Genomic DNA, 19,436 nt, shown 5'->3' with positions numbered 1-19,436 from the left:
TGTGTGTGTGTGTGTGTGTGTGTGTGTGTGTGTGTGTGTGTTTGAGAAGGTGATTAATTAGACTGAGACTCGCAAAAGATTTTCAACTTCATTATAATTTTTACAAAAAGCTATGTCATTACAAAGTATACCTATACATGAAGCAGGAGTTTTACTTTAAACACGTTACAAACCCTCAGTTGAGCTATTTGTTCATAACAGCTCGGGCAGGGCGGTTTACTTTCAGTCCGAAACAGTTACTACCAAATAAGTAATACTCGACCTTAGAGGATGGAAATTTAAGTTTCCATAGTCTAAGTACACGACCGAATCATTTTTGATATCGGTCTCATGCGTCTGTTAATTTTAACCAGTGTTACTTTTTTGACAGTAATTGGTTCGGGCAGAGATGTTGAACGAAAGACGAGAATGGATCCCCAGAGTCTAAAGCGATGAAGGTCATTATCGTGATGTGAACTGCAAGTTGAAGAAGGTTCACAATCATTGGATGAAACGTTAGTATAGACACGCGCCGAATTGTGGGAATCAAGGGATGACAATGATGATGTTGATATTTCAAGTGCTAAATGAATTTCATCATCAATAAGGCAAAAAAGCTGGCCAGATGAAAAAACACACTTCAACGAAAAATACAATTAATCCAATCGGTTGGAAGAGAACGTAGAGAAAGACAAACCAACAGACAAAAATTTATTATCCACACTTTTTTAAGACAGTCACTCAAAAACATCTTGTTCTGTTTACATTATTTTAAATATCTGACGGGCTGTCAATTTTTTTCTGACGTGACAGCATCAACTGCCATCACAACACAAATTCGAAGACATCAAACGAAATACAATATTCCGTGTCTGCCCAATCCCAGCTCCAAAACACATTGAACAAAATGGACCAGTATTCAAAATAATACACCATGCACTTGCAATAAACAATTTCTACATAGCCATGTGAGTATCTAGGTGAACTAGACATTAAATTTGTTTTCGACCTCGTTGTCAACGACCTCGGTGACCCAGCGGTTGGAACACAGGTGCTTTATAAAAATATTCAGAATTAAATTTTCGGTTGATTTTGGTCTGGGTGTTTTGGAGTGAGCGTAACATAGTGTTTCATGCGTTATGTCGTTGTCTTATTACAGGGGAGTCACAAATCATAAAATTTCGCTAAACAATTAGTTTTTAGTGTAAAATGGTTTAAACGTAAAACAACATGTCTAAATTTACCTGTTGGTGATGAGCAGTGATCAGAATGTAGGGAATTAATTTAGATTAACTAAAGAATAAGGTAGACGTTCCCTTCTACAATAGACATTTCCTCTTAAGTGTATCGCACTGTTAATACAATAGTGTATTAATTCAAAAAGTGGACTTTCTCAGAATCGATAAAAAACGAATTACTCAATTCCCCAAAAAATCATTAAAATTTATGTATGTATTTATTATAGACACTTAAACAATGTCGCAAATATATTTAAACATAAAATGGAAAAAAGAATTTAATATTTTTGTTTTAAGATTGTTGGCCAGAACTAGCTCACATAAAGTGTGTCTATTTTGAGTTAAGTAGAGATCTTTTGATTGTTTCTTACAATATTTTAACGACGGTTTTTTGACGTGTAGAGAAACAAATTTTAGATTCAATAATGATATAATATTAAATTTCACATATTTTGAGTTACAACACTATTGTAATAGCAGTGCGATATGTTACAAATTATTGCCTCAAAAAATGATATTGTAGTTGTGTTTCCATAGGTAGTTACGTATTTAAATACTTTAGCCATTTAAAAAATAAACATGAGACTACCTATATTTTGGAATGTTTAGAAAATAAACAGTAAAAAAAGATATTATATTTGATGACGAAATGGGTATGTCCATACCAAGAAAACGTTCATACTTTAGGTAAATTAAGTCCCTCAATTCCGGTAACTGCTGATAAGCCACTTTCGATCTTGAAACACTGAGGTTCAGTTTGCGTTGCTGCGGAAATTGTACATAACACAATGAACTTTATATCATTTGTGTAACGTACAAAGTAGATACGAAACGGTTAAGCTGCGAGAATTCCCGAAACTACGCGAGAATTTTCCGGAAGACGCGCGATTTGTCTTTCGTCTAGCTTCCATTCCGTTACTCAGTAGGTACTCAATTTTATTGTTTGTTGCATTTACGTGGTAGGTAAGTTTTGACGTTTTGACGTTATGACTTTTAACACCAATGTTCCTGTACCGCTACCATGAGTTTTCAATGACAGTTGTCGCAAGCGACCGCGTAAAATATGTGTATACAAAATATTACTTCTTCTTGTGATCGTTAGGGGCGCTATATTTTTTACAATTTGCCGTACAAAATTGTGAAGTAATTTACGCGGTCACTAGCGACAACTGTCCTGTGACTACTGTTAGTCGCGTGGTAAATCCACTGATGTTAGTTGTGAAAATTGGCCAACATGGCGATCGTCCAGTCTTTTTAATTTTAAACTTTTGCTTATGATGTAACAGCGAACAGATCCGATCGAAGCTACGATTTGTGAAGATGGCCTCCAGACCGCGGCGCGCGGGCATCGACTGGACTATGGTGCTTGGTGGACTGGTTGTCGGCGGGATTCTAGCTATCGGTGCTTGCAAATACTCCACCAACACGTGCCGAAAGAAAGTTGAGAAATGCAACAAAAAGGAACCCGAGGTAACCTATATTTAGTTATTAATGTACTATGCGGTATTTTTCCCGTGCTTCTACCATGAGAATACAGTGAGAGTTATCGCTAGCGACCGCGTATAATGTTTGTATACAAAATGTTTTCTTTTTGTGACCGATAGGGGCGCTGTATAATTTGCCATACAAAATTGTGAAGTAATTTAAGCGGTCGCTAGCGACAACTGTCACAGAATACTCGTGGTAGAGGCACGTGGTGTTCAAATTTTAAGAGGTGATTGTGGGTATCCGTGAAGACAAACAACTTTAGCATAGAATAATTTTAATTTCATAAAAATAATTCGCGCTCTTAGTGTAATGAGGCACATCTGCCAAATGACATCTTTTCAGGAGAGCGGTTTAGAGACTCTATGAACGAAATCAGTCGATTACTTTTTTATGCTTAAAAAGGAGAGTACCTAATGAAAATTCACATATAATTATACTTGCGGCCCACTAAAAGTTTTGTACTTTTGGCTTTACACAACTATTTGAATTTCGAATAGTATATTTTTTGAACCATAGGACCTTATTAGTTATTTACACAGACATATAATCCAAAGAGACGCCGCAAGTGTACCTATTTCGCGTGCCCAATGTAAGCTATAAACGCTTAGTTGCTGTTACTACGCCTCAGAATGCGACCGGCCGTTATCGCAGTTAAACATCAGTCGTAAACACCACAACTGTAGGAAGATAAATAAACAGGGACGTTTCCTTCCACAGAATATAGATAAATTATTTTAAAATCATACAGATCGCGCTTCTTGCGGTGTCTATTTAGATGATATATTTGTGGTTATTTATAAAAAAAATTGTCGGAAAGTAATTAGTCGAGATATTTGTCGGGTGTAGTAAAAATGGATTAACGGAAAAACATTTTAGAGTAATGATTTTCTCTGATTTGAAGAGTGCTCTTTCTCCTCAAGATTGTGCTGCTCGACTTCAAAATTCTTTTGGGAGGTAAGCACCTCATTTATGTACTGTGAGGCCATGGTGTGATTCGTTGAAGACTGTACCACCTCAGTCAACCGTGACCATGGGACCTGTAAAGGGCCCGAAACGTCGGTTTGTTTGAAAAAACAAATATACGCGATTTGAATCCGGAAAAATAATTTCATTTCCTATACTTTACATATACCAATGATTTTTTTTTATATCAACTGAACTAAACACGTATAACTTAGAATAATAACGCATAGAATGATAGTTTCATATCAAACGAACTGTCACAAGTGAGGCAAAAATCAAATTCATGTAGGCTAGTTTTAGTAGTAGGTTAATTTTCGGTTTTAGTGAATATTTATATAAAAATACAAGTTGAAACGCGTTACTTACTTAATCTATTTTATGTTTGTCTGACGTATTTTAACACTCATTTACCGCACATTTCGTCATTTTTAGCTAAAATTCTGGACCTGTTCGCGGTGCAAGTTGACCTTGAGCACTGAAGGCCCGCCCGCTCGTGTAGACCCTTTTGGCGCGCTTGAATTTGCCTCACTTAGCGTGTGCGGACTAGGTTTCTATGCGTTATTATTCTAAGACGTATAATAAACGATATACATTTTTGAAATGGCTTTAATTTCGTTTGTAAAAAAAATCATTCTGAAATAACGGCAGTATTCCAGCCGCTCGTTCCAAGCTAAATGAACCGTGTTAGTACGGGAAAAATTTGTATAATTTGACGGTGGCCTGTTTCTAACAATCAAACAACGAAGTGAATTTAAAATATGTGAATACGAAAAGCATTTCACGTCATAGATAAATAAGTTAACAACAATATTACAGCTGAGCTGAGGTAGAATCGGCTCTTAATAGTAAATACCTAATATTTGATCTGGCAAAACAGTTTTTTCTGCTTCTCCTCTGGTGACCCGCCATAAGATCCAATGCATAATCACCTCTTAAAGTTTTTTATCGATTCCAAAGAAACACACAGTACGTAATAATCAATTGTCGGAAAAACATGTTCCACATACATACATACATACATAAATAATAATGATAATAACCAAATATTAATGAATTACTTCCTTCGAATTCCGGATGTCCGGATGAAAGAAACTCCTTTCTTTATTCTATTTATGCTACAAAAATGGCACGAAAAATGAACGGCTATTTTACTTCATAAATAGAACATAGAAAAGAGTTTCTTCCATCAGGAAATATCTATATCTACATGTACATACGTGGAACACCTTTTTCCGACCATTGGTAATAATAATGAAATATATGTAATTCAATATTGCGGGTGTTCTGTAAGTGCTTGTTCGATAAATAAGTACTTAATTAACATATTTATCTAAGTATTCTTTATTTCAAACTTTATTCACTATTTACCGGACATCCTGTTTCCCTTCAGGCATTACTGTGGTTGAGTTCTAGGTTTAGTTTAGACTTATGCTAAAAGATACTGACCACCATAACGTTATTTTAACGTTTATGTTTATGTAAAATGAATGAACAAGAATAAATAGGTAGATATCTAATTATTCATTGCCAGAAACCAAAGTTCGATAATTAACACAATAATTATTTTGACAACTAAATCTTGATAATGTCGTTCCAATTAATTTTATATTCATTGGAACAACAAAGTGATACCGCTAGCAATGTCGTGCGTGTACGAGACGTATCCAAAGTCAAATGTCAATCTCAAAGAATAATCACAAACCAAAACGTTTTCCTAAATGTTTCTTCGTGTTTATTTATTTTTCTCAGGTTGTCACTTTTTAAACAAAAATTGACAAAATTATGAATCAGCACGGATAATTATTGGATAATTATCAGGCACTTATCACGATAAATTATCAAAAAACAAATATTTTGATAATATCGAACCTTGCCAAAGACTATGGCAATATCTCGTTTTGTTTTCAGTGCCCGAGATGCCCATCGACGGACAACGCGTGTAAATGCTGCAGCTGTGATAAGCCTGGCTTATTCGGATAAATCTGGTTTTTTTCAGTGCCCAGAAGGTGACCCACCCTGTTGTTGCTGCAAATGCAATAGGCCTGGCCTATTCGGATAGCTTACGAGAAATCAATGAGTGGTTTACCGCTTTGCCTAGAGGCCAATTATATGTCAAAAAATTATGCATGCTCTATCTATGGGCGGTAAAATTGACATTAAATACGTTTGTCAAAAATGTAACGACATTTACGTGAAGTCGGGAACGTATTTGCAAATAAAATTGAAAAAAATGGGTTGAGATGTCTAACATAACGGAAAATACATGTTTCAGAGGTTTCATTTCATGTACGGAACGATTGATATGTATGTATTTTAACTCCATAATTTCACATTGTCCTAATGGTACCTTTAGGAATTGAAGATGTTCACACATACATGGTTTCATGTGTCTAAAATTCGTGTTAATGTTTTCCCTCGGTGTGTTGCCTGTAATCATCTAATCTAATTTTTATTAATTCTAAGTGTGAAGATTGGAAGCTCATTAATTATTCCTGACATTTCTGCAGAGTCTCTGATAATGGGTTCTAAGCCGACATTAATCCACTTGGCGGTGATATCTATGACCGTTGTAGCTCTGACCTACGGCTTATTAAGAATGCTGCGATCCGAGTCGCCTCCGCCTAAGATTTACAGAAGCTTCGGCCTGGGCTTCGGCCCTAGCACATACAAGTGTATTTGCACAGAAGATGGACCGGTAATCATATAACTATTTTATCATTCATAAAAAAGTAGATGCTTTAAGTGAATTGTATGTGATCATGCCCCACGTCGCACAAGCGTCTTAAATTGTTCGAATGTCTTTGTTTCTTCACGATTAAGTAGGGTTTCTATATTAACTACATTAAGTGCCATTTAGAGTGAAGTATCACTACAGCAATGCTGTGAAATAATATCGAAATAAAACATTATTTAATTTAGAAAGGTATATACACCTGTTATCTTTTTTATAAGATCACATCCGTATTTGAACATTACGTATGTCTTTACTTTTACTCTATCTACTGCGTTCATTTGTTTTTAACCGACTTAAAAAAAGGAGGAGGTTCAATTCGACTGTTTTTTTTTGGTTGTGTGTATGTATTTTGGTTTGGTTGTACGCGATAACTCCGCCATTTGTGAACCGATGATTCTTTTTGTTGGAAAGAGGGTACCTCAATAGTGGTCCCATTTAAATTTGAAGAAAATATTCGACCCCTAAGGATGATAAACGAGGAGATGAATCACTTTTGAGATCGGTTGTTTAGTACTCTGTACTTAGGTTAGGTTATTTCTTCTTCAACTTCGCCCAGTCTTACGTAACGATAATTCTATTATTCAGTGATAAGGTAGGTTGTTATTGCATGTACAAATTAAATGTTACAATATGAATTGAATATGAAAATTGTCTTGTTGTAACGTAGATTAAATGTCAGAGAAAAGGTTGACTTCTACGTAAATATTTAGTATGTTTGGTTTTGAAAGTAAATAAACAAGATTACTTTTGTTTCAGTGCCAAACAATAGGTGATGGTTGAAGAAACGCTTTGCGGGTTGGGCTCATAATTTTCATCTCAGTCTCTACTTCTACTACGTTGTGAAATATTGACGCAATATACGCCTGAGTCACAGATGTTGTTTTGTTTTATTGTGTTTTCTAGAAATTACAATTCCGCGTTTAATCTTTGATGTAGATAAAACTTAAGCCCTTCGTATTTATGTCAGCTAACAAAATTTAAAAGGAACCAGCGTCTACATATCAATATACGATAGCAAATCCGATACAGAACAACTGATAATGGAGCGAAGTCACGCATTTTTGATAGTATACATGTTAACTATGTGCCTTTTTTTAACGATCTCTTAAGAGACGCTATGTGGAAAAAAGCTTTTCTCAAGTGATCGCCCGAAAAAGGTATATGGTACAAAACTATACACGCTAAACCGCCAAATATTCCTTGGTTTATGTAGAAGAGTCTGAACCGATCACGATCATGAGACTGCGCACCGGACACATTCCACTAAATGCATTTGATCACCTGATGAAGCTAATAGAGTCCCCGAAGTGTATTTGTAATACCAGAGAAGATACCTAACACGCTTTAGTGGAATATACCCGGATCAGAAAGGAACGATGCACTAGAGGCTGGAATTAGACTAACAGATACGTAACCCATATTATCAAAGCCCAATAATATCCTGGGCCAATGGAATGTACAAGTTAATACTTTAGAAGTAGACCTAAGTAAAATTAAGGATAGTGTGTTACGTTGGGGAAAAACACGATAGTAATCGGAATTGTTGATTTAAAAAAAGGGGGTGTTATCGTAAAATTGCATTCAAAAAAAACGTTTCTAAGCGCAATTTTACTGTGAAAGAAACCCCCTTTTTTAAAGTATAACGAGACTAATTAAAAACAAATCTTGCTGTGTTATACTTGTTTGTGAAACGAGGTCGCATCTACCGAAATTTGGTCGCATAATTTCGGCGCCCTATTTCCAATCCTAATTTCTTCTATTCAGAAACGTAGTCATGGTTCTTTATGAGACAAAAACATCGATTACCTGTGCAAGGGTAACCAGAGTAATGATATTAACTCTGAGGTAAAGTTCGTTCCTAAATTGATTCTACCGGGAATCAAACTCGAGATCTTTTCATCAAGGACCCAGAAATGCGACCCTCCGATTAGAAGAACATCTATGGAGATCTTCACTGGACAGAGAAGGCGACGCAGAGCATTCACGCGATGAGTCTTTGCCTATATATATAATCAGTTACCTAGCGATATAGCTGGACGGCACACCAAGCACTTAGGCTGGGGTTCCACCTCTATCTTGTGGATATTCTAGAGGTTCTAATGAAGCGTTACGTTAAGTGTTATACGTTGAGCGTGGCTATGGAGTGGAATTCCCTGCCTGCAGACTTAGTCCCTGAACTTGGCCTTTTTAACATCACAAAAAACTGCTTTTTGTGCTTAACACGCTTATGTAGCTTCTAGTTTGCGATATGGATTATTACTCTGGGGAAATGCTGCTGCAACACATGTTATGCCACTATTTAAATCCCAGAAGAAATGTGTCAGGGTCATATGTGGTATGGGTCAGCGAGAGAGTTGTGTACCTTGCTTTAGGAAACCTGAAGATATTAACCCTACCATCGATGTATATTTACGAGGCCTGTGTTTATGTGAAACAAAATCTAAGCAACTTTAATATAGTCAAAACTAGATATCCTAGAAACACAAGGAATAAAATAGAAATACGGCCCAAACAACGCTCTAATTTGGAATTTTACTGTAGAAAGATGTTCGTATTAGCACCAAAATTATTTAATAAATTGCCGGATGCTGTTAAGTATTAAATTGTCGACAATTTAAAAGAATTGTTGCCAACATTTGGATGGAACACTATGAAAACGCCGCCATTCTGTCAGCACCATCAACAATAAAATTATAGAAGAGGTATGTTGATGACGTATTTTCCGTAATGGAAGGAAAGGAGCAACATATACAAAATTATTTAGCACGTCTTAACAACACCCATAACAAAATGAAGTTCACTTGTGAAATTGAAAAAAATCGCGCGCTTGCATTTTTGGATGTATTGGTCAAAGTCCGACAAGACGGTTCACTCGGTCATTCTGTGTACAGATAACCAACTCACACGGACAAATATTTGCATGCCACTTCACATCATCACCCAAAACACCTACATTCGGTCGTCAGGTCATTAACCAATAGAGCTTATGATCTTTGTGATTCATACCACCTACCACAGGAACAGGAGCACGTTAAGACGGTGTTGCGACAGAATGGATACAAAATAAAAACATTTAAACCATTGAAGCCATCGAGATCACTCAGTATAAAACATTTAACCGTGATGATGGTTTTAAACTGTCCAGTGCAAGGAATCCGGTCCTTAGTGCGTGCAGTAATAAAAATAAAAACACCTCGAGTTCAGTTTCGCGTGTGGATACAGTGAGTGTGATTTGTGTGAAAAAGTGAGTGACAATAGTAACGCCACAACAAATCGCGATGAAGGTAGTCGTCGACAGCGCACGAGGGTAGACAGATATGTCTGCTCTTAAAGCTGTCATCTGCCGCCGTCCAGTCAACCCGTGACCATGGAGCGTGCAACCGTTCCGAAATATCGGGAAAATAAAAAGAAGTCATACCGTGGTAAGAAACCTGTCTTAAAATCTATATAATTTAAAATGAAATTGCATAATTTGTTAGTTACTCAATGCTATTACAATATTAATGATTTCTTACTTGATACCATAAAATGTAAAATTTAAATATTGTATGTTATATTTTTGACTTCTTATTTTCTGGTTAAATTCCAATTGTTGTAGTTTGTTTATGCTATTGTTTTAATTTAATTTTAATGCATGCTACGTCTCAAGTGAAATAAGCATTGTGTAAAATATTCGCATGCCAAGTTTTGGTGAAATGTACGATCTAATATAATATAAGACCAGCATTGTTAACTACACTTTTCAGCGAATAAATATCTTGTATTCAAGGCGAGAGTGAATATACATTATTTAGGTGTACATGCACCATCGTCGACCTCGTCACCACTTTCTATCAGGTGAGATGGAGGTGAAATCATCACTTATTCTTTTATAAAAATAAAACGTTTTCCTTTTATTGTATAAGTACTAAAAATGTAGCTAATCCAGTGCTCTTTTTTTAATTGAAACGAATTTTATAATTTGAAATCTTAGAATAATAACGCATAGAATGATAGTTTCATTTCAAACGAACTGTCACAAGTGAGGCAAAAATCAAATTCATGTAGGCTAGTTTTAGTAGTAGGTTAATTTTCGGTTTTAGTGAATATTTATATAAAAATACAAGTTGAAACGCGTTACTTCCTTGTGGAATGTGATGTTAGTATCTATTTTATGTTTGTCTGACGTATTTTTACACTCATTTACCGCATATTTCGTCATTTTTAGCTTAAATTCTTGATCTGTTCGCAGTGCAAATTGACCTTGAGCACTGACGGCCCGCCCGCTCGTGTAGGCCCATTGGGCGCGCTTCAATTTGCCTCACTTAACGTGTGCGGACTAGGTTTCTATGCGTTATTATTCTAAGTTTGAAATGTTATTTTTACTTTACTGTTTTATTTGTCATTAACAGATTTCAAAAAAAGGAGGAGATTCTCAATTCGACGGTTTGTATGTATGTTACGTAATTACTCGGGCATTTGCGAACCGATTTTGATGATTCTTTTTTTGTTGGAAAGAGGGTACTTCGATATCGGTCCCATCTAAAATGAAGACAATATTCCGGTAACCGATTAGGGATGCACATTACGATTCAATTTTTATGAAAATTGATTTCATGATAACCGATTGTCCCTACTTCTGTGCCATCTGAACGTCATTTCTCATTGGCGATCAAAAAAATCGTGCATCCCCATAACCGATTGTTAACTTTTTAGTTTCATTGCATGCTAGCTACGTAATCACATTATTTTCATACCTATGCTACACGGGGCAACTGTACGTTGTTGCGATGCAACGCTGTGATTTCAACGCACCGAGTGCCATACGAGCAATGCGGTTTCGCAACTAGAGATGGGAAAAACTGCTTATTTTTTAAACGTTTAAGCGTTGTGTTTTTAAAAAATGTGTGCTTTTCTAACGCTTTTCTAACTTTTATGTTAAAAAAAAGCTAGTAACGTTGTGTTGATAGCGAAAAACAAGAGTATACCACTAAAGGTTATAAGACAAGTAAGTTTATTTGTAACACACGAATATTCTTTTTATTTATAAAATTATTGTTCACATTGACGAATTACTTTGTTTAGGAAACATAGATGGCGGGACTTGAAACATAAGCCCGTTGTTAACGCTTACGCTTAAATTGAAAAGCGTGCTTTTGTGCTTATTTCAAAAAGCAAACTTTTTTAAGTGCTTTTTGTTTAAACGCCAGCCTCTAGTCGCAACGTAACGCCGCTTAGTCGCATCGCAGCACCCTCTCCGCTTCGTCTCCTGGCCCCTTGTCTGATGCGTCCGGGTTCCGTCGCCACGCACCGTTTGATCATGTGCCATGTAGGTACACGATAGACAGTTAAACACGGCAATCATTTAATACGGCATCGCGCTAAATGGAATAGTTTTAAACAGTGGGAGCTGTTTGTGAAAATAAAGAAGTAAAAAAAAATTGTATAATTATTGAGATGGAAATCGAACAAACACAAAGAAAAATTCCTTTCCTACGTTGACAGCAACATACACTGATTCGCATGCAGTCTGATTGAACGATCGCTTCCAGTGGAATATTTTATCCATAGAGATTTACATCATGAAATCGATAAATAAATCGAAACAACTACTTTGTATCTCGCGTCAATATGTATATGAGTACATACACGTTTTGGTTTTGAGCTTTGCGTGATGTTTTTGGAGTAATACTGTCTTCACTGTACAGAATATTTTTGGAATATACTATGAGGTACACTTTATATGGTTTGTGAGGTACACACTTGTCAGTTGTTGGCGCTGTACTATTTCAGCTTTCTAATTTGTGATTTCAGTGCAAACGAGAGTTGATGTTTACAATTTGCCTGATGAGTTGCTTGTGAATGAATTGAGTAGTTTGAGTGTAAAGGTTAAATTATATTAACAGTCCAGAATTTGTTATTTATTTTTAAATTTACAACTACGATTAATCATCAAGATTCCATAATGTTTTAAATTGTGAATATGTGGGTTTTGGCAACAGCGGTTCTGATAGTCATCGATGCATGGAAAAATGGCGGGCTTTTAAAGTTACTAGTACAGGTTTTACAAAGATTATTTTTATTTTTAGTATATTATGAAGAAAAAACGACGAAAGAAATAGTGTTGAAGAAAATTAGAACAATATTCCTTATTTTAAACCAAATTACAAAGGACTTTATCCTAAAAATTCCAATAATTACAAATTCAAAGTTTTTGTTCAAAGTGATTGTTACGGACGGCCGTGCGCGCCTGGCCGGTCAGAGCTGAAGTTCAGACGAGAATGATTAATTCAAGAGCTCTGATTGGCCGAGCGGCGTAGCGACCCATTGATAGGACCGGCACGATGTGGGAGACATCGTGCCGGTATAAATATAAGCTAGTTTTAGTTTGTACGCATTCACTTTTTATATTCGCTCATGAAAGCACTTGTTACAATTTCTTGTTTCGTAAGTCAGATTGACATTTTTGTTTTATATGAATATACAGTCCATTTTAAATCAAGGAGTTTTTTATTATCGAAGGAGAATAAAGCAGGAGTTCAGTTTTGCGGGCTGAATTCACCACAGTGATAGAAGATATTGTGATTTAAGTGAAAGTGAAAACATAAATATTGACTATATAAAAATCCCAAATAAGTGAACTATAAGTTATTTAAGAGAAAGTGAAAACAATGTATTAGAACCACAATGGAAAATATTACTGAGGATCCCGATAATTAAACAAAGACATGGCTCAAAGGACGTGTGTCCAAGCCAGAGCTCTTAATAAAAAAAAATCATCGTGGCCAAATTTCATTTGTTTCCGTCATGTTTCCGTGGCAAATACAAACAACCAGATTGTAAAGCTGTTACCCTTTTTTTTTCCATCCTCTGAGCATTTACCACATCACCTTAGACTATTTTCCATCCTATAATGTTCCAGCCTCTAAGCTATAAGTACATCACCAATAAAAAATATTTGTCATTTACGTTTATGTAATCTACTTCTTTTTTTTAACCGTATAATGAATTAGGTTTTGGATAGAAAATGAAGAATAGGCTGAATGGCATTAAGCCAAAGCAAAGCAAAATTATGCAAAGGTTAAAACTCTACATAAAAAAAGAATGAATTTTGTGGCCACCATTACAGAAAATAAATACAAAATAAAATTTAAAAAGCACAGTAATCCGAGCGCATGAAGTTCAAAAATATTCAGCAAACGAACGGCAACAACTCCTGGAGAAACCTGTTTCATTGTTTTACAATTGCTAAAGATAACATCATCTAGGCAGGAAACGCGGTACATTTGGATGTGATCGTCAAAAATTAATATAACAGTATGTAACCTTAACTACTCAGTATGTGTAGCTATATTTATATAAGTATTTCATAACGCACCCATTTGCCTTTGGACCGGCTACGGTTCCCACAAAAGAAAAAGCTCCAGCGCCCACTAGGTACGTACCGCCCTCGTTGGGAACCTATGTTAAAAAGCAACCGGGGATATTGTAGAATATGATTCATATATTATTTATTGAAAAACGCTAAGGTAAACTATATTCCTCGGTTTTAAGATAATTCTCCAGATTATCTTATTTTGACCCAGTGCAATCGAACCTATACAATGGACCCCCAGTCGAACTTCACTTAGGAGTTCGTTTGATCATCTATTTATATTTCGTCGTTTCATTTCTTGATATAATTGTTTACAATGTAGACGTTTAGAGAATAAAGTTTTGTTCTATATAAGTGTAAATTGGTATTCTATTAAAAAATAAAAAAACCTCATATTATATCATAGTATGTGTAATTATTATACATTCTATTACAGAATCTCAACAAAAACCTTAAGGAATATAGATACGCTTCTTCGTACAGCTAAAAAGGAAATTAAAATAAATCACAGTACCACTGTACTAAATTATTATAAACTGTACTAAATTATTTAACTGCCTCCGTGGCCGAACGGTTGCCACTGCCACGCAGAGATTCCTGGCTGCATTCCCGGGCCGGGAGAAATATTTGTATGGCCTACATTTATTTATCTCACAGGGTTTCCCTAGTGCGGGGCTATGTTGAGTGTGTGCATTATTATATTAACTTAATTATTGGAAGGAAAAGCGACGGTGTTTGCGAAAATCCCTTCGATCCTTTCAATGGGCGGCTATAGAATCGAGCAAAGGTCGTAGATGTGCTGGTCCAGCAACCGTCCTCCGGATTGCGTCCACATAGAGTCCTGCGGCTAGCGCGGACGAAGTGGAGGCGTGACGTGTACTACGCGCGCTGAACGTACACGTGTCCAAGCCGTTCTCTGCCGGCTCAGTGTTTATCTAGCGGCTTATAGATTAGGAGCTGGCGGCTTTGGGGGTTTTTTGTACGTCAATAACAAATTGTCTACATAGCCCTTGGAGCACTGAAGCAGGGCATATATTTATGTTCTCGCGAAAGAATGGCAGAACAAGACTGGTTGATCACGGCCAGGGGCAGAAGTTTTAATTGTGTCTGTTATGGCTATCCTTTTTTTTTTCTGTTATGGCTGTTATAGCACCGTTTTGAGTAATTAAAATGTTCTCAAGTTTTATAAGGGAAAAAGTTTGGACCCCATGTGCCGTGCAGTGTGCTAACAAAATTGCTATTTGTTTTGTAATTTTTTCCATGCTCAGGTCTAAGTTTGGATACCAATTAGATATGTAGTTGAGAAGTAATTGTGGATCCCAAGTTGAGATATATTTAGGGCGACTCGAATTAAGTTTGTACGTCCCATTTAATACACTCGGTTGACCTGATGCTATTGTTTAATAACAGTGAAACGCGGAACGGTGACTGTTAAGAGAGCCATAAGAACAACCTTGTTTATTGGATTATTGTGTCAAAAAGGATAATACTACGAGTTTTGGTGCCTTCGAAAACATTAACATTATTTGATGTGCAAAATTCTCACCAAAGCTTCAAAGTAGTGTTGTACTGTTTTATGGTGCTATCGGACAGCGATGCCAACATTAGGTGTAGTGCGTCTGGAGGTGTAGGGCGCCTCAGTGTGCAAATGCCGCCCGCAGAGCCTCGCGACACCCAGGGTAAGTTTTGAGTGTAGGGGGTGGTGGTCCCTGAAATGGGATTCCAAGAGATATTTATCCGGGTTGAGGAATAATATGTCAGAGTTAAGTATCCTTTGCAAGAGTGGGAACCAGGTTTGAGACGGCCAGTAAAGGAACACTAGGGTGCCCATAGCTCCATCATCAATTACTTTCATTAGGCATTTTAAAATCAGTGAAAAAGGTGGGAAAGCATAAAAGAAACTAACTCGCCAATTAATGGTAAAGGAGTTTGCTGCGTAGGCGTCTGGCTATGGTTTCAAAGAACCAAAAATGCTGCATTTGGCATTGTTGCGAGAGGCGAAAAGATCGATTTCTGGGCAACCAAAGTCATATACAATTGACTGGTAAGCTTCATTAGATAGTTCCCATTCCGTGTCAGGGTTAACCTTTCTTGATTCTGCCTCTGCGCAGTTATCCTTAGTGTTCACATAGGCCACGTGTAGCCAAATATTACGCTTCTCACTTTATTGCCAGATGGATCGTGTCAAATTATTTAAATGTGGGAATTGAATCCCGCCTTGACGGTTGATGACTACATCAAACGACAACAATATGACAGCAATAAACTATTATTGCTGTCGTATTGTCCAATGGTCGGATGGATTTTAAAGTAATTCTAATGGTCCCATATAACAAATGCAGTAGATGACTGACCTTTTATCAAAAGAGAATAATAAAGTAACGAGAATAGTCTCTTTCCGCCCCCTCCCTAGCTTTAGATACCGCATATTGACGGTCACATTGCCGGAACGGCGACATTTGCTAGTTGAATTTCAAAAAATTAATTCAAAATTTTCTTTACAAAGGGAATTTTAGGACATTTTAATTTGCATGACAATTGTGATAGCGCTCTAAAAATATTTAAATTCAAAAACACAGCGTAATAGATGTTATATGATAGCCTGCTAGTTTTAATTTTTTCGGGCAATGTTTTGCCGAACAAAATGTCATCTCTTTCGGAATCTTGTATAACGTGCAGAAAAAATTTTCTTTAAGCTGGGTGTAATTAATTTAATTCTATATTTCGTTAGGGAGTTACGTAAATCAGCCAATATGCGACAACAGTCGCTTAAAAATTTCAACGCTTGTATTTTGTTGTCTGTTGAAAACAATATGTCCCTTGCTCTACGTATTTATTGCCGAAATACCCATTCCGAGCTGTTGTTGAAAGGGGAGAAACTTTTTATCGCGTCTTCCTACGATGCCAGAAACCGCGGTTGAAATCTCCGCGTTCAATTTTGGTGCTTGTAACATCGTTTAATTTTTAGGAGTTAGGTATTGTTTAAGTTTTAGAACACTTTCATTTTGGTCTTTTGGTAGACCTTTTTCCAATAATGGCATCCACAAATTGGCTAAACTATCGTGTATCGGATCTCCAAAATGGGCAGTATCTGATGTGGATAGATAGATAGCCCCCAGCGCTGACAGTATTTCTGGGTGTAGGGTTATTTCCGTTGTATTTTCTTGAGCGGCTACTGTTGACGATTCCGTTACTTCTGGCGGATTGGGTTGTTCCGATGTTTGATCTATGTAATCTGACGGATTTAAGTGACCAGCCTCTGGTTCTGTTTCATTTTGTACGATGTTGCTCGCATCTAAAACAACCAATTTCGTTTTATAGAGAAAAAAATGAATGATGAGGGTACAATGTAAAAAAGTAACAAGATAACATGACATGAATTGTCCCGTAGACAACAGATTGTAGATCACGTGCGTCTATCACAGAACGCAAGTAATCTGGCGTCATAAATTTAGGACCCATAAATAGCCCGCAGCTAATTATGACATCGCGATTGACCCGCAGTCAATCTCGATTAAGTGATAGTCTTATTTTAAGTGCAATTATAATCATATTAATCATTTAATAAATTCACTTGTTCAAAATAAAAACAAAGAAAATTATTTTGTATCGTAATTTTTCTAAGGTTAGATAAGTTTAACGTTTTGTAATATTTAAAAAAATTTAATGTTCATAAATCTTTGATTAGGAATATGTTAGGAATGGTAAGAACACTTTCATAACTGTGATGTTTTCATCGTCCTCTGACGAATATAAACGTCTATTCGTCGACGACGTACTTCCTTTTCTTCCGTTAGTTTTCTAATCTTTTTTTCGCAACGGTCTATTCTTTCGTATGCACTGTGCTTCGGCATTTTGCATATGCGCGTGCACTCGTTGCCTGATGAGTGATTTTTTTTTAATCGATTTACTCTAAAGACGTTCCATGTTGCCTGTGGGTTAAGGGGACTACATTGTAAATAATTATATCAAAGAATGAAACGACGAAATATAATGTTTCCTAAACAAATTATATCGTCAACGTGAATAATAATTTTATAAATAAAAATAAAACTGGTATATATACTGGTATAAACTTACTTATCTCAAAACCTGGTGTATTTATTCGATACGAACTTCACTGCGCTCACCCCGCGCGGCCGCCGCGCGGTCGAAGAGCAGAGTCCGCGTGGCCGCCGCACAGCGCCCGCCGTGCGGCTAATTGTCATGGCAAAATACGCTCTATTTGTTTAGCTTTTACGTTTTAACATAAATGAGTGCCCCGGGCACGCGGGCGAGGCTGGCTTGAATTTGGTCTACACGGCGGTTCGCGCGGCGGTCATATATATATAAATATATATACTTAGAATAATAACGCATAGAATGATAGTTTCATATCAAACGAACTGTCACAAGTGAGGCAAAAATCAAATTCATGTAGGCTAGTTTTAGTAGTAGGTTAATTTTCGGTTTTAGTGAATATTTATATAAAAATACAAGTTGAAACGCGTTACTTCCTTTTGGAATGTGCTGTTAGTATGTATTTTATGATTGTCTGACGTATTTTTACACTCATTTACCGCACATTTCGTCATTTTTAGCTAAAATTCTTGAGCTGTTCGCGGTGCAAGTTGACCTTGAGCACTGACGGCCCGCCCGCTCGTGTAGGCCCATTGGGAGCGCTTCAATTTGCCTCACTTAGCGTGAGCGGACTAGGTGTCTATGCGTTATTATTCTAAGTATATATACATTAGCCTGTAGAATAATTTGACTGCAACCCTGCAAGTCAACTGTGCCAGGTTAAGTTGGTTGGTATCTACCACTACCATTTGTTAAAGTGTTAAGGCCCAATTTAAATGAATGTTTTCTTTGATTTGTAGAGAAATCCTGTGGAGCAACGTGTAAGAGACGCAGCAGTATGTAAAAAGTGTCTTGCTCGTAAGTAAGACGTAAGAGTAAGCAATATATTTGAAAATAAAAAACGCTGTTATTACAAAAAATACAATGAATGCAAATGCATTCGATTGGATGCCTATTGTTGCTGGTGCGGCAGTCGGAATAACTTTCTTTGCGTTAATTTATATGTTCTCTCTGAAGTCGGAGCCCCTTCAGATTCGACTACCTGGTCGTGCTACTCGACGCAATCTTTGAAAAAAACTGTAGGGGGTTGACACTCATTATTTGCCTGTATAAAAGCACTATGTAATCGAAACAAAGTAAGTGTACTGAATTAATAAAATAAATGCCTGTCTGAGTAACTCATTGTTTTTCTCATAAAGAACATAATATTATATATGTGGGGAGAGATAGACCTCGACATACGTTATCTCGATCATATTGGGGATATCTTTAAGAAAGCCCAGACTAAAAATACGATTATTAAAAGGGCATGTTTGAAGAGACTGATGCTAGTGAAGAAGAATAAGAGCCACATCAAAAGTTAGCAAGTGATGGTATGTATGTAACAAATATAAAAGAACAATGTAAGTTCGTTTAATCCTTTGACTAAAACAGGATTTAGGAAATGAAACTTTTTGTCGGATTTAAGTATATGTTTTATTTTCAAACCAACGTTTCGGGCCCTTTACAGGTCTCACGTGTAGTAAATAGTATAATTTCCTGTGTAACTATCGCATATAAAAACTCTATAAAACGGGATATCTTTCATTGGTGAAGCTATGTCTTCGAGTACGTGTCTGAT

General features: G+C 36.5%; 1 long non-coding RNA gene across 3 annotated transcripts; it reads left to right on the top strand.

Annotated features, from left to right (window-relative positions):
- The first annotated feature begins 829 nt into the window (after positions 1-829).
- LOC113236872 lies at positions 830-7,278 on the top strand. 3 transcript variants are annotated; one of them, XR_003310990.1, is made up of 5 exons: positions 830-947; positions 2,504-2,687; positions 5,665-5,972; positions 6,176-6,363; positions 7,159-7,278. It is a non-coding gene; the product is annotated as an uncharacterized LOC113236872 (long non-coding RNA). The 3 variants fall into 3 exon arrangements; XR_003310988.1 differs by having other exon boundaries at positions 5,577-5,674; XR_003310989.1 differs by having other exon boundaries at positions 5,577-5,972.
- Positions 7,279-19,436: the final 12,158 nt, after the last annotated feature.

The sequence above is a fragment of the Hyposmocoma kahamanoa genome, unplaced genomic scaffold, assembly GCF_003589595.1.
Source record: "Hyposmocoma kahamanoa isolate Upper Pololo Valley unplaced genomic scaffold, ASM358959v1 92, whole genome shotgun sequence".
Lineage (NCBI taxonomy): Eukaryota > Metazoa > Arthropoda > Insecta > Lepidoptera > Cosmopterigidae > Hyposmocoma > Hyposmocoma kahamanoa.
Note: the sequence above shows the minus strand (reverse complement) of the source record. Positions and strands in the feature narration are given on the sequence as shown.